Below are 13851 nucleotides of genomic sequence, written 5' to 3' on the forward strand. Positions count from 1 at the left end.
CTTTATTAATTGAGGAGGACTGATAGCTAGCATTCAAAATGTAAGCACATAAAAATGTCATCTGCAGTCATCCTGTAGACATCCCATCAGTGGCTATTCTATAACAGGCTGCTGTCCTAAGCGAGGCAGCTTTGGCTTCTGAAATTGATGGAGTTGTAGAGTTCAGGTAACACATCAATAGAATTTTCAGGATAATGATTTTATGACACCACAGATATGCACGCTAAAATAGAAACTGTCACCTTTCTTGTACTCTGTGTATTGCTGAACTTCAAAAGGAATGTTGTTTTTGTAGCTGTGAAAATAAAATCTTTTTTAATGCTTCTTCCTAACAAAAACATGATCTTTTCTTTTTCTCTATGAAATACACATTTATCCATAAGTTAATCAGTGATGCATAGAAGTTTCCTTTTTCCTAGGGGAGTTCAGTACAATCATTTCTTACATTACACGGACATTCTATATTAAAGTTTTATGTTTTACATTAAATATTCTATGTTAATATTCTATGTTAGAAGTAAGAAAGTAGCATATAATAAGAATTGTTGCTAATATCCATCTTTTCTGATTAGGAAAGCACTAGCAGTGTTACAGCTGAGCTAGAATGATGCTGCAAACTGCAGAACTACAAGATGATGCAGCAAAATTTCAAGATGCTAACGACAGAGGATTTTCTTAGGCAAATACTAGCTCCTCCCTTCTTTTCTCTGCACTACACAGTAATAGCCTTTTAATCTATTACCCTTTCTTCTAGATTTTCTCACGTTACATTTGTAATTTGTCCTTTTTTATTAAATTTGCTCAGCTTTTACTCTCTGCAGTCTCAACTATTTCTGTGAAACCCCTTTTATCTGTATTTTTCTACTTATAGATTTTTAATTATCATATAGTCTTCACTTTTTCATAAGGACATAATTTAGTATCTTCTTCTGCAAATGAAAAATTCTCAGGACTTTCTATTTTGAAAGTTATAAAATGAATGCTCAAAAAAGAATTATATTCTCAATAATGTATGGTGATAACTACTGTAAAAATCAGTCAGAAGTGGATTGGCCAGTACTTATTAAATAAAGAAGTACAGCAAAAACCTAGTGAACCCATGGGATAAATGTCAAAAGTTGAAAAACTACATTTTGATGTGTGTACTTGTGACCTTTAACTCATGCATTAAGAATGTAAGAAGAATTAATTAGACTTATATTTAAATTATAGTGTAACTGTATTTTCCTTACAGGAAAGGCAAATTCATATTATATGTTTTAGTTCACAAAATAAAGTCCCTAAAACAATAAAAGGAGCCATCCCTCTCAAGAGTCCACCAAGAGAAAAATGCTCCTCATCTGTGACAAATCTCCACTGAGGGAAAGCAAGTGGCTTCATGTCATGACAGAAGAACTGTCCCAGCTGTACTCTGCATCTCAGCTGGGAGGAATCCAATCCCACCTTACACTGCTAGCGTGCTGTTAATGGCATCAAAGCCAGCTTCATGTGACACAGTCAGCAGTAAAGGCAGCCTCCTGCTGCTCCTGCATCAGGGAAACATTCAGATGTCTCAGGGCTCAAGTTTCCACAACCTTGCTGTAGCAAGAGTTAGACAACAGTGCAGTTTCCAAAGACAAACAGCATAATTCACAGTCTTTTTCTGACATGTTTTGAACATCGAACAATGTTTTGAACATCTGCAGGTAATATTGTACCTGCATTCTACACCGTGCCAGAGAACACAATTGCTTACCTTCTGACACCACTGACATCACAACAGCTCATCTAAGATTTTCTCCACGCAAACAGAGCCAAAACAGCAAATGAATGCTGAGATATCAACGCTGAGGTATGTTAACAGCATTTCAAAATAATCTGTTGTTCATGAATGGCTATTTAAGCATCACAGTGTGGGTTTAACTAATGCAGCATTGCATTAAAAAGTCTTACACAGCTTAATTATTTATTGTTTCCCTCTCATGTTCCTTATTGAACTGCATATTCTGAAGAAAAAAAAAAAAAAGTGGGCTTCATAAAAAATATTGCTGTGTAAGGATATTTCATATTATCCTTACTAGTGTCACAAAAGTTGCAGTGCACTGTAGCTGCTTCCTTTATTCCATAAATATTTTCTCGATATGAAATGACTTGATATAAATGATATAAATGACTTGAAGAATACATTAATTATTTGTATTTGAAAATCAATTAACAATTCCCGTCATCCAGTAGCAGGCTCATCATTTATTTTTAACTATCTTACTAACGGGTCCCACTATACGGGGAATAATATAATCATCTTCAGTTGCTTATTTTAAATAAAACTCGTAGATGCAGTCAAGTAAAATCACAAAGAAAACTTGTTAGAACTCTATCTAGTACAGTCACAGACCAGCCCTAGCTAAAACTCAAAATATCATGTTAATACATTAAAAGCTATCACAGATCGTCAAACATGAAAAAACATCACAGAAATCTAAATATACCAGAAGAAAAAAATACAGTCATTAATGGTACATTAAATATACTAGTATTTAATAAGGTCTATTTAACTACAATAAATCAAAGATATTATATTTAAGCCACTATCAAGGCTTTCTTCTAGGATTGTTTGGGGTAGAGAACGACTTGTTTGTTTCTTATTTTCTTAGATGTTTTTAAAATATGGCCGTTTTGCTCCCTCTTCTGGTTATACGCCTGAAACACGTTGGAAATGAATACAATAGAGCTGGTCTGCTGGCCTGTTAAGAATAAGCTTATTCTGAATATCTCCCAATAGAGCTCTCCTGACTGACCTGTTCGGGTAAGTACTGCAGGGTTATGCCTTGGCAGGAGAAGGGGTGCAAAGAGCTTATGGAAGAGATGGAGATAACACAGAGATACCTCTGATGTTTCTGCAAGACATCAGGCACAAGACCTTGGAGACTGGGAACCCAGAATCCCTGTTAAGCATTGCTACCTATTTGTTCTGCTCATATTCCTTTCCCCCAGCACTTTGACCTGCCCTGCTGAGGACCAAGCACTAGGTCAGGTGGATTTTTGGTCAGACTAAGTATGGTCTTCATGTTGTTATTAAAGTCAAAATATATTGCCAGTCTAATGATTAATTAACTTGAATAATGCAATTTACAATTATCGACCAAAATAAAAGCAGAGCAAAATACAAGCTCCTGCTCTGCACTTCCCTTCTATAGGCTTTGTTCAAGTTTGCACTCCCATTCCCTGGAGTGTCATTGAGTGCTCCATGCACACAGAGATATGTGAACAGCCTACAAATACATCTGGCAGAGTGCAGGATGCAAGGTTTAACATGGTCTAGGGATTTGGTTTATTTTTCAGGCTATTCTGCCCATGTATTCCATGCTTATACACTCTAAAACATGTAATATTAAATTTGAATTCATGAATGGAAATTCTTAATGCAAATTCTGAAATAAAACAATGATTCATGATTCATACAAAGCATTACTCGATATCTTGAATTAAAACATCATCACATCTCTGTTACAAACATGTACCTATAGTATACTTGACCAATCATAAACTTGAGGGGGGATTTTTTTCTAATAAGGTTTGTTATTACCAACAAGTTACACCAACCAATTGAATAGATAAGCCTTTGATTTGAGTGCTATTTCTTACGCTTTCTGGCCTATTATCATGCTTATGTTTCTTGGCAGGGAACAGAGTGCACTTGAGGAGCTGAGAAATTCAGTTGCCTTCCTGTGATAAGGGAGAGCTGCCTGAGAAGCCTGAGCTGCAGAGCCCTTCACCAAAAAGCTGGAAGATGCCTCAGTCTCCCCTCTTTTACTCTAGGACTTTTTCAAACTGAAGCTCTTGCATATGGCCCCAGCCACACCTGCTAGTTTTGGTCCTGCTTCATCATCAGGGACACATTAGGTTTTCTCAGTGGGTTCTGGGAATGGTCCTGAGCCCTGTCCTGCTTTTCTTACATGTAAGATATTGGACAGGTTGAGGGATGGTCTGTCTCGTGTCATTCCTGGTGCCTCACTCCTGGCTCTGGCTGAGCTTCTAGAATCTTATGGGTGCATCACTTCAGTTTTGTGTTCCTGTGGGTTTTTTCATTCCACTTTTTCCCAGAGCGATGAACGCAGATATGTGCTTTCCTACAACTAATCTCAATAGCTCAATACAATACTTAAACCTTACTTTGTGCAAACTAGAATTTAATTAAAATCTAGCATTAATCTCCCTAAGTTCTCATAACACATTCTCATAATGCATAAAGATATGTCAGATATACTCACAGCACACATTATATACATTTAGTATCATTCTTCATGCAAAATTCAGAAGCTGCCATGGTCTCTTAGTGAAGTCTAAATTCCACAGGCCAGGGAAATAGAGAGTCCATGAGACTCATGGCTGTTTGTTTAGTCAATCAGGCAAAGTGTAGGAATCTCAAATGATCTTAGATAGAAGAAGATGCTGAGATCAGCCAGCATGATGGTAGTCCCTCTGGCATAATGGCCACACGCCTGTTTTTCAGAAAAAAACATATGTATACTGCAAGTTCACTTGGGATCACTTCTTTGACTGGGTCCTTTATTCTGCCTGGTTTGCATTTCAATCACCTAAATTCTTAGACTGTGCCTAAACTGTGTGCCACTCTGGACTTCTATCCTTTGAAATTCCTGTGCTAGTCCTCCAGGCATACAGACTGCAGTGCCCCCACAGTGGGCCCCCACATATATGGAAAGCACAGTGCATGGAAAGGAGACAACATGGTGGCTTGGTCTTGTATACATGTAATATACAAGTAGACTCCAGACACTTCTAATCTGGAAGATAAAATCTGGAAGCATTCTTGATTCCCATGATATCAACAAAGCTATTGTATAACTATGTAAAATATTCTTTAGAATGAGGGAATTGATAACCCCAAAGGTTTCAAATTCTGCTTCAGGAACTATAGCATCTTTTATGTATCTGAAATTAAAGCAGTAAAAGACAGAAATACCAGAAATACACACACAAATGATCAAAAGGTGTCATACAAAACACATGAAAAATACTAAAATACTGAGGTAAAACTGAAAAGATCATGTTTTTTGTAATAAATATTCAAAATAAAATATTAGACACTAAACCACTTTTTTGGACTAAAAGAGCTCTTGCAAAGGAAGTTGTATAACAAAATTAACCCATTAGGGAAATTAAAAAAAAATACATATTAAACTAATACAGGTTAGTATGATTTAATTTACTCTGCAAAGTATGTCTTTCAGGTTTTGATGAAGGAGTAGAAAATAAACTAAGAATGGAAACACCTTTAGCTTGACTTCATCACTGGTTACTATTTTGCGAAACTAGCCAAGTCAATGGCAAAAGCCTCCAGCTTTCCCAGGGTTAGAATTTGGATGTTAGAAGTATAACACACACACACACAAAAGAGCAGTCTAGTAGGTAAAATGAAGTATGTTCACAGCAGCTGACTTCCAGATTTCAACTCCATTCAGAACTATTTTGGCACAGCTATAGAGTTAGAGATGTGCCCCCAGTCAATGCTTTACAGGCTGAGCCCTTCTGCAAAGGCATCCCATACAGTCAGTCTACACTGTGTGCGAGGAAGAGAAAACAAGCAACATATTAAAAATAATGTATCTCCCAACATAGTAAATAAGCACTGGCAAAACTGAAGCCCAGCTTTCCCTAAGAGCTATATTCCCCCTGCTACGATATTTCAGCGTAGAGAAAACAAGGTATAGCACAAAATGGTGCAGCTGGGGCTATGACTCACAGGGACTCCTGATAGAGATGAAAATGTAAGAGTAATTGTACAAATTTTAATAAAGCCAAGGCACTATCTAGGTGATATTTCACTACTGATGAGATTAAGTCTAAATGTACTGCTTTAGAAGTTCTTGGATAAATTCTAACACATTTCTTCAAATCTATCACAGCAATTTATAAGCATGAACTTGGTTAAAATTTCAAGTAAGCAGCTGTGTTGTTCATTACAACTAACCTTGTCTATTTTTAAATAAAAAATTATATCTCTATATCAGCATTTCAGTGCTTTGCATTAAGCTTATTTCTACAGCACATGAAATAGAATATATAATACAAAAAAAATTAGACAATAAAGTTGATTGCAAACAGTGCAAAACTTTCTCTAGTAGGATATGCTAATAAAAATGGTACTGCTCTGTCCGTATTAGTAAACTTGTGCCAAACTTCTAAAATACACAGCTAAGGAAGGTAACAGAGTACAGCCCTGGTGATACGCAGACTGTTTTGTAGATATCCGTGAAATACACTTGGTTTTTTAGGGTAAGACAAACTGAATTCCTAAATGAGGAAAAGTGCAAAAACAATCCCACTTATTCTAAATAGGCAAATTGATTACATATCCAGGTGGTATTCAACAACAGAGCTAACACCAGAAACAGATTTCTGGGCTTCGGAGTCTAGGAAAGATTTCAAAACCACTGCTGAAAAGAATGACTTTAAGTGTAAGTAAAACAACACAATAAAACTGAACATACATTAAGTTACTGATTTTGAACTAGTAGAACTATGGAACACACAAACATGCAGCAAAAAACAAAGTAAACAAAAACATCCACAATTCACTAATGACACCATCACAACTTGCCTTTTCTCCCATTAACAGGTGGGGTTTGATGTTTTTCCTCACAATCTTTATAACATTAAAAACAGACAGTGATGATTAACAACTGGAACAGAGGTCACAATGAGCAATATAACTACAGCACACACAAATATTTTGCAAACTATGTTAGCACAATTCCATGCACTATGTTTGAATATCACAAAACGCAGAGTGAACAGTACACACATACGAGTGAACAACGCACACTTACAGACAAAATCACAGCAAAAGCAAGAAGAATGTACACTGCACTATAACGTAAAAAAGGGAAAGCCAGGGTCTTAAAGGACATTTTGGATGCTTTAGTACAAACTACAATTTAAAAAACTTCTCTGCTTACCAGATGCCCTCTCTTAAAATTATTGCAGCACTCAGATTTCTGAACAAGTAATGAGCCTATCTCAGTAATTATTTCCAATTTTAAGAAGAAAATGGTGATTCATATTTTCTTCTATTAACTAACAAGGGGAGCAGGATCCTGGTCATAGGATTCCAAATAATCTGTGATTCAGGCAGTTATAGTGTTCAGCAGGATGGGATTTCAGGCACACTTATGCTTAACTGCTAACTGTCCCTACCAGCTAGCACTAGATGAGTTTTTGGCTCAGATATTCACATCTTTGGGGGTTCCTACAGGAGCACCAAATTCTCTCCACTTAACTGTGGTAATAACTGCACTACACTTGTCTTTCTCTGGGCTGTGCTCCATGAGCTCTGAGCTATGGACCACACTTCCTAATTTTAGGTAGCTAAATTTAACATTGACCTACCTGAAATATTTACAACTGCAAAAGCTAATCTGTGCTGCTCTTCCACATCCATCATAGCTGACATGATGTCATAGAAAATTACCAGCAGGGATACAAATTATTTTTGAAAAAAATGATATCTAACTTGAAGAGTAAACCAAGATGTGACCTATTAACCAAGATGTGACCAAGATGTGATCTGCAACTGAACATTTATGCTTTTATGATTCTTCCATCAAGAAAAATATCTAAGAGCATAAACTACAATGGTTGAAAAATCTCTGCTTCTCTTTGAAATCACAGGAAGTGTGTTTTCTGGAATTTGAATGTAAACTCATATTTTAATCACATAGCATTTGAGTTCAAGCAGCATTCACATATTTGATTTGATCTTCATCTATCAGCTCTCATCACGTTAACTTCCTTTGTCTGATGACTGAAATGTCTTCCAGCAGGATGAGGGACATCATGCAAATTGTTCTAAAACTTTCAATGTAATGCCCTTTTTCACTCTTTGTTCAGCGTCATCACTCCACATATACAAACTTGGGAAGAAAAAGTATTATGCTACAATAATATTGACTTCCTTGCCTGCCAAAGTATGAATGAAAAGTAGAGGGTACAATGTCTAAGATCTGGCTAAGGCTGTAACTTGATAGTAGTGACAGAGAAGAGTACTTTCAGACAGAGGGTAAAAATGTAAAATGATTTTTGTAGGCCGACCTATTTACAGCATTCACAAACTGGTAAATAAACTATGCTATATTTAATTTATTTGTCTTGAGCTTAAAATTTTTCTCTGGATTTTTAGTTTTAAAACAAGCTGGCCAGCAAAGGTTCCCTACATGCTCATGGGAAAATGTTTCTAAAGCGGATAGGCACTTGTGGTCACACAGACCTGCCTCAGCCTCTGATTCCTGTACTCCAATACGCTTGTTTTCTTCATCTCCTGCTGCATTTGTATAAGCAAGGTATGAAAGGGGGGAAAAAAGCAAGACAAAAACATGCATGCTCTGTTACAAGCTGATCAAATAAGAGGTGAACATCAAACAAAAGACATCCACAATAACATACAAACCCTCAGTCTGCAGCATACATTATTTTCTGAGTGAATTACAGATTAAATAAATGCTTTTGTTATATTTAGTATCATCTCTAACTACTTCAGTGAGTTTCTTCTGTAAGTAATGACAGTCATATGCAGTCATTTACTTAATAAATTACTGAAACACTGAAAAGTAGTCATTAAATACCAAGGCAGAGAAAGCAGACATATATTGATACATCATTGGTTCACAAGCATCTACTGCTCGGCTTTGCTTTAGTTTCTATAGCAATAGAGGACCAAGTCCACATTCTCAAAAAACATATTTAAAACTGTGTACAAATCCTAAGCAAGTGGGTATACTCATTACCTCAGTATGTGCAGGAGAAACAATTCAAACATTTTTCCAGGTTGGAAAAAACAACACCTCAATTTTCCAGGTAATTGGCTCTGCACCTGGATTTCACAGAATTCATAAAGACAAGCACTTCTCCATCAGTACTTACAGGTAGAGAAAAACCATTGCCTAGAGCATACCTAAATCTTAGAGAACACTGCTTTAGCTGAAAACAACAGTGAAGGTATATATATGACTAAAGACAAGCAACACAGGTCCACTTGTTTTATCCCATTAATGAAGAAACAAAAATTGCTTTCATGACAAAACTCACCTAATATCAGTTAACAGCAGAAATAACGCGAAGTTGAGCCGAATAAATTGTGCAGCATAATCCTGCTTTTACTTGAATGCCAGTTATTAGGCACCTTCTGATTGATGTAATATCCTATAGCTCTTCAATGTTCAAATTATAATTCTTATTGACTTTTTTGTACTCTTTTTACAGATTCTTTACAGTTATCTCATTATTTGTATAAGTAACTACAGAAATCATTGAATTTTTCTACTTCAGTATTAGCTTGCATGCAATCACAATTTTAGAACTGCTCATTTTAGCAGGTGATTGCTAATAGGGAGAAAGATTAAGAAAGATTAAATCAAAGCCAACATAATGGAAACTAATTTCTACCCAGATATCTGTTCTGCAATTTCGTGTTAAAAGCATGATATTTAAATTCCAATTGAAATTTTGTCCACGTTGAAAAATATTGAGTAGACATAGCATGTCTACAGTCAAACTTCTCTTATAAAAAAAAAAATGTCACATATAAATGCTGTGCCAAGCACTTTCCACAAGTTATTTTTCTGTGAGAATTGAACTAAAATGTTTTTGGCACTTTTGTACCCCAGCTGTCATGAGCACAGCTGTATGACTGTTTGCTCACTGGTTTTTTTTTATGCCCTTGCTAGACTCAAACCTAGAAGTTAATACCTTCAAGTGGTATGAAGACAGAAGTGTTTAATTCCTCCTTCTGGCATTCTAAGAGCAAAGTATGAACCATTACTTATGGCTCTTATGAACCTTTCAAGTAATCATCAGCCTTGTGTTATGGGTAGCATTTCCTCAATTTTTTCACTGGAAATTGTAGGAATGCAAATAAAATATTTTAATAGTCTTCACAGCAGTCAGGGGCTGAAATCCGCCACTTCCCCAGAAAGTGAACTAAGCATCCACAAGTAAAACGCAAAGGTATATTTTTTGCAAATTCCCAGCAGAAATCAACTACTTGAGGCAGCTTCATCCAAAGCAGCCACTTGCTGTCAAGTACACATAATGCAAGAGTTACCCTGTGCAAGAATTAGCATTGCACAGCCAGTACCACAGAAAGACATGCACAAAAAGGCAGTGAGCGCAAAGATACTTCTGCATTTTTTATTCTGCAGTTTGACTCAGTCATGAAGTTCTTAACCTTCCTGAAGTTAGTCCAGGTTCCTGTCCTACTTAATATATATATGATCAATCATGTCATACAAAGCAAGCTACCAGTATGCCATGTATTTTTAAAAGGCTGTGAAAACACAGCTGGCGGAACACAGTAGAACTAAGACCAGCGTGAATACAGGTTCGCTGTAATTTTTCCACATTCTGTCAAGCTATGATAGATTGCTGAAAAACACAAAGTAAAATTCCTTCTCATTTTGCTAAATTATGTCTCAGGTCACAGGAAACAATGCTCTCCTTGAGAGAAAATAGTAAACAGTAGCTCTGTTTTCTTAACTATCACTCTATCTCAGCAACTCACATTCCATGCAACAGAACAATTGTCAGTACAGCTATTTTCTTTTCAAAAACATGAAAATGTAGGAGTTATGGCTGTCAGCTATCTCTGATTAAAGTTAATCATCTACTGCTGTTAATTCCATTTGTAGGTAATTTTATTCTGGAATAAGGCCACCCATATCTGAAATTAGGGGAGGCTGCTAATAAGTATTTAATGCCAGCTTTAATGGTCTCTGAAATAACTTACCCAAGACACCAGATTATTATGAGATCATGTAATTATAGTCTGAACCACAGAGCATAAATAGAACAGCAAATTCTGTCTGAGCTCTACTGTTCGCTAAATTTCTTAGCACTTCAATTTTATTCTTTCAAGTTTTATCATCGTTGCGTGGCTTGACATAATTTTCTAGTCTTTTGTCTGAGTGAATGATGTTGTGGGCTTTTTTTAACAGAGATAAAGAAAGCAATGGTTATATTTATTCTTAAGAATGAAAAGGAAAAATCTCCTTCAGGGAAGAAATACATTCTCTTTGGCTTGTAATTAACAGCAAATCAAAAGGGCTAATACTGAATACTTTTAAGATCACTTTATGTTGACCTATTTCAATTAGCAGCAAGCAGTTCATTCTTCTATAAGGAAGAAGAAATATATGGCCACAAATGAGAGAAAAAAATCTTGATAACACTTAGAGGTTATAAATATTACAGTATTCACTTACTGTCTATCATATAAGTAGTACAGAACATTTAAGAAGTATATAACCATTTCAATGCTAAAATGGGGTTCAATTTAATAATATTGTTCCTCTACTCTCCTCAGAGCCTTCTCTTCTCCACATGGAAGAAACCCAGCTCCTTCAGCCTTTCTTCATTGGCGAGGTGCTCCAGCTCTCTGATTTGTGTTTCAGAGACATACAGTGACTCTTTGAACAGCTTGATCTGACACCTGAATGTGTGGCAGCTGCACTGATTAAGGAATTAGCCACTATTTTATGATGACAAAAGACTGTAAATGGAATATAGCTGATCATATCTGCATGTTCTGCTAATGAAGGGAAGTGAGAAGAAGGCACGGATGTTAACATTCTACTATTAGGAATGGACATTCATAGCTACCTGGATAGATTTCTTAAAATAAACTTCTCTAGCTCTTCAGGAGTTTTGAAATAAGGCATATTGGGAAAATTCAAACATCCTGGAGCAAAGATCTGCAACCATGTGCAGTTCACTGAACTAAATCTCAAAACCAATGTCATTAAATTCTGATCCTAATCTGTAAAACAAGTACCCAGAGTTTTCTTCCTGCAGCTTCCTTCCCTTCCTGTTCAAGTCACATGGCTGAAAGCAAGGTTCTCATATGGAATACTGCACTGGAACAAGAACTTCTGAATTACAAATAGCTTCTTCACTTCTACCTGAGTCCCAGCACTTCCACTATATTTTAAGAAATGTTATGCAATCACAGCAATATAACAGATTATGCAAATTTATACAAATTCAGTGAGGATAATGTAGGAGCTACAGAGGCATTTCTTGTTCTTTTACAAAAATCAAATGGCTTCTAACAATTGTTTGTCTAAAACATATATTTAATTAACTCCTTTCATCAGTATAATTTTAACTTAATTTTGTCAACAACAACATCCTTCATTTTGAAATACAGAAAGATTAACCTTCCCAGCATGTTTCCATGCAATATAAAAATCCTCTCCCTCATTTACATTAATTATATGCTTCTCTAAGAACAGAAAGGACTACTTCTCTGAGACAATGACATTCTCTAGCACAACCTTCCTTACTAAGATAACTCTTCCGATTACTAGCTGATCATATACTAACTCATACTGGTCTACTTAAATGTCTGTAAGATTTTCAGATTTACTCACTGATTTATTTGTTAAATAATAACATAAACCCCTTTACAAGTCAGCGTTTTTGAGCCTACCAAATTTCAGTGTTTGGTTTTTTTTCTTGCAATTCAGTTGCTTGAAATAACCTTTTGTTAAATGCAATTCTCCAACAGTCAAAAACTATTATTAATTGTAATTATGTCTCTCGTTGCTAAAAGTTAGGTAATGTTCTGTTCCTGTAGAGGGTTATTCTTTTCATAGAAGATTAGTTACCTTAAAAGAAAATGTAAAATCCTAAACATGGATAGAAAAGGCCTCAGAATAAAATTACATTGTAATTGGAATATGATTTCTTAATTCACGACAGGAAATTACTTAGAATACTGTGTGAAAGCTGGATAACTATGGACTCTGTTTTTAACAACACCTTTATATACGTAAAATAAAATATGTAATGTGTCTAGGTACTGTGGCTTGAGTCTCTCGTGACACTCATTGCATTTTTAAACTCTGCTAACTGTGGATTTCAAAATTTTCCATTGCCCATATTTTCCAAAAAAACCACTTTAGACAGAGGTATGGAAAAATATTACTCAGTCTTTGAGTAAAGACAAACAAAGTTTCTCAAGTCCCATCAGTACTTACCAGAGAAATTAATTATAGCAATCCTATAAAAAGTAATTATATCATTGTATTTATTGTATTTCTCACTACAAAACCTATGTTGTAAATAAGATTGCTACTCTCTCTAATCAAACACAGTACAAATATACAGTACTTCACAATAACTGCCCCGGAGAGCTCACAGTCTAATATGCTAAGCAGAGAGCAGGGTAAGTGGTAAAACATGAAAGCGTGTATAGCAATGACAGTAAATATCAGGTGATTAGATGTGATTATTTCCTGGCACATCTAACTGTATTTCATATTAGCATTTCACAACACATAAGACGACGGAGAAATGAATATACCAGTGTGATGATCTGAGAAAACAGTTTCTTGTCATGAAGTTTTGCTTCCAAAATGGAAAGAAGCACCATAAACATTGTAAATACTAAATTAAAAAGTCTGATGAGACAAATACAGTTATACTACATGTAAGACCCTCAGTGATATAACAAAGGACTGCAATTGATATCTTATGTGAGGTTAAGCAAATTAAATGGTTTCAATTGTAAAAAATACAAGGGACTACAATTTGAAGAGGAAGTATTATCCCTTCTTTTTAAAAGACTATCTTGATTCAATTAATTTTTACTCCTATATTCTTAAAAAACCTAATTCAACAATTGCATAAATTCTATTTGCAACAAAAATGTGGTTTTGATTCAGTGTATGCTTGACATCAAACGTTAAATAGCCTCATGTACTTAGATGTCAGTATCTGCATGAAGTACTAATCCTGAAAAAAGATGCAAATATGTAGATTAGCTGGCTTCAACATAACTTGAAATAGTCTTATTTG

At 35.5% G+C, this 13851-nt stretch overlaps 1 protein-coding gene across 21 annotated transcripts in view; it reads right to left on the minus strand.

Moving 5' to 3' along the window:
* RIMS2 (regulating synaptic membrane exocytosis 2) overlaps positions 1–13851 on the minus strand; it is a gene marked incomplete at both ends in the record, with an annotated part of 434834 nt that overhangs the window by 108780 nt on the left and 312203 nt on the right. The window lies entirely within an intron of this gene.

The sequence above is a fragment of the Tetrao urogallus genome, assembly GCF_951394365.1.
Source record: "Tetrao urogallus genome assembly, chromosome: 3".
In the NCBI taxonomy this organism is placed as follows: Eukaryota; Metazoa; Chordata; class Aves; order Galliformes; family Phasianidae; genus Tetrao; species Tetrao urogallus.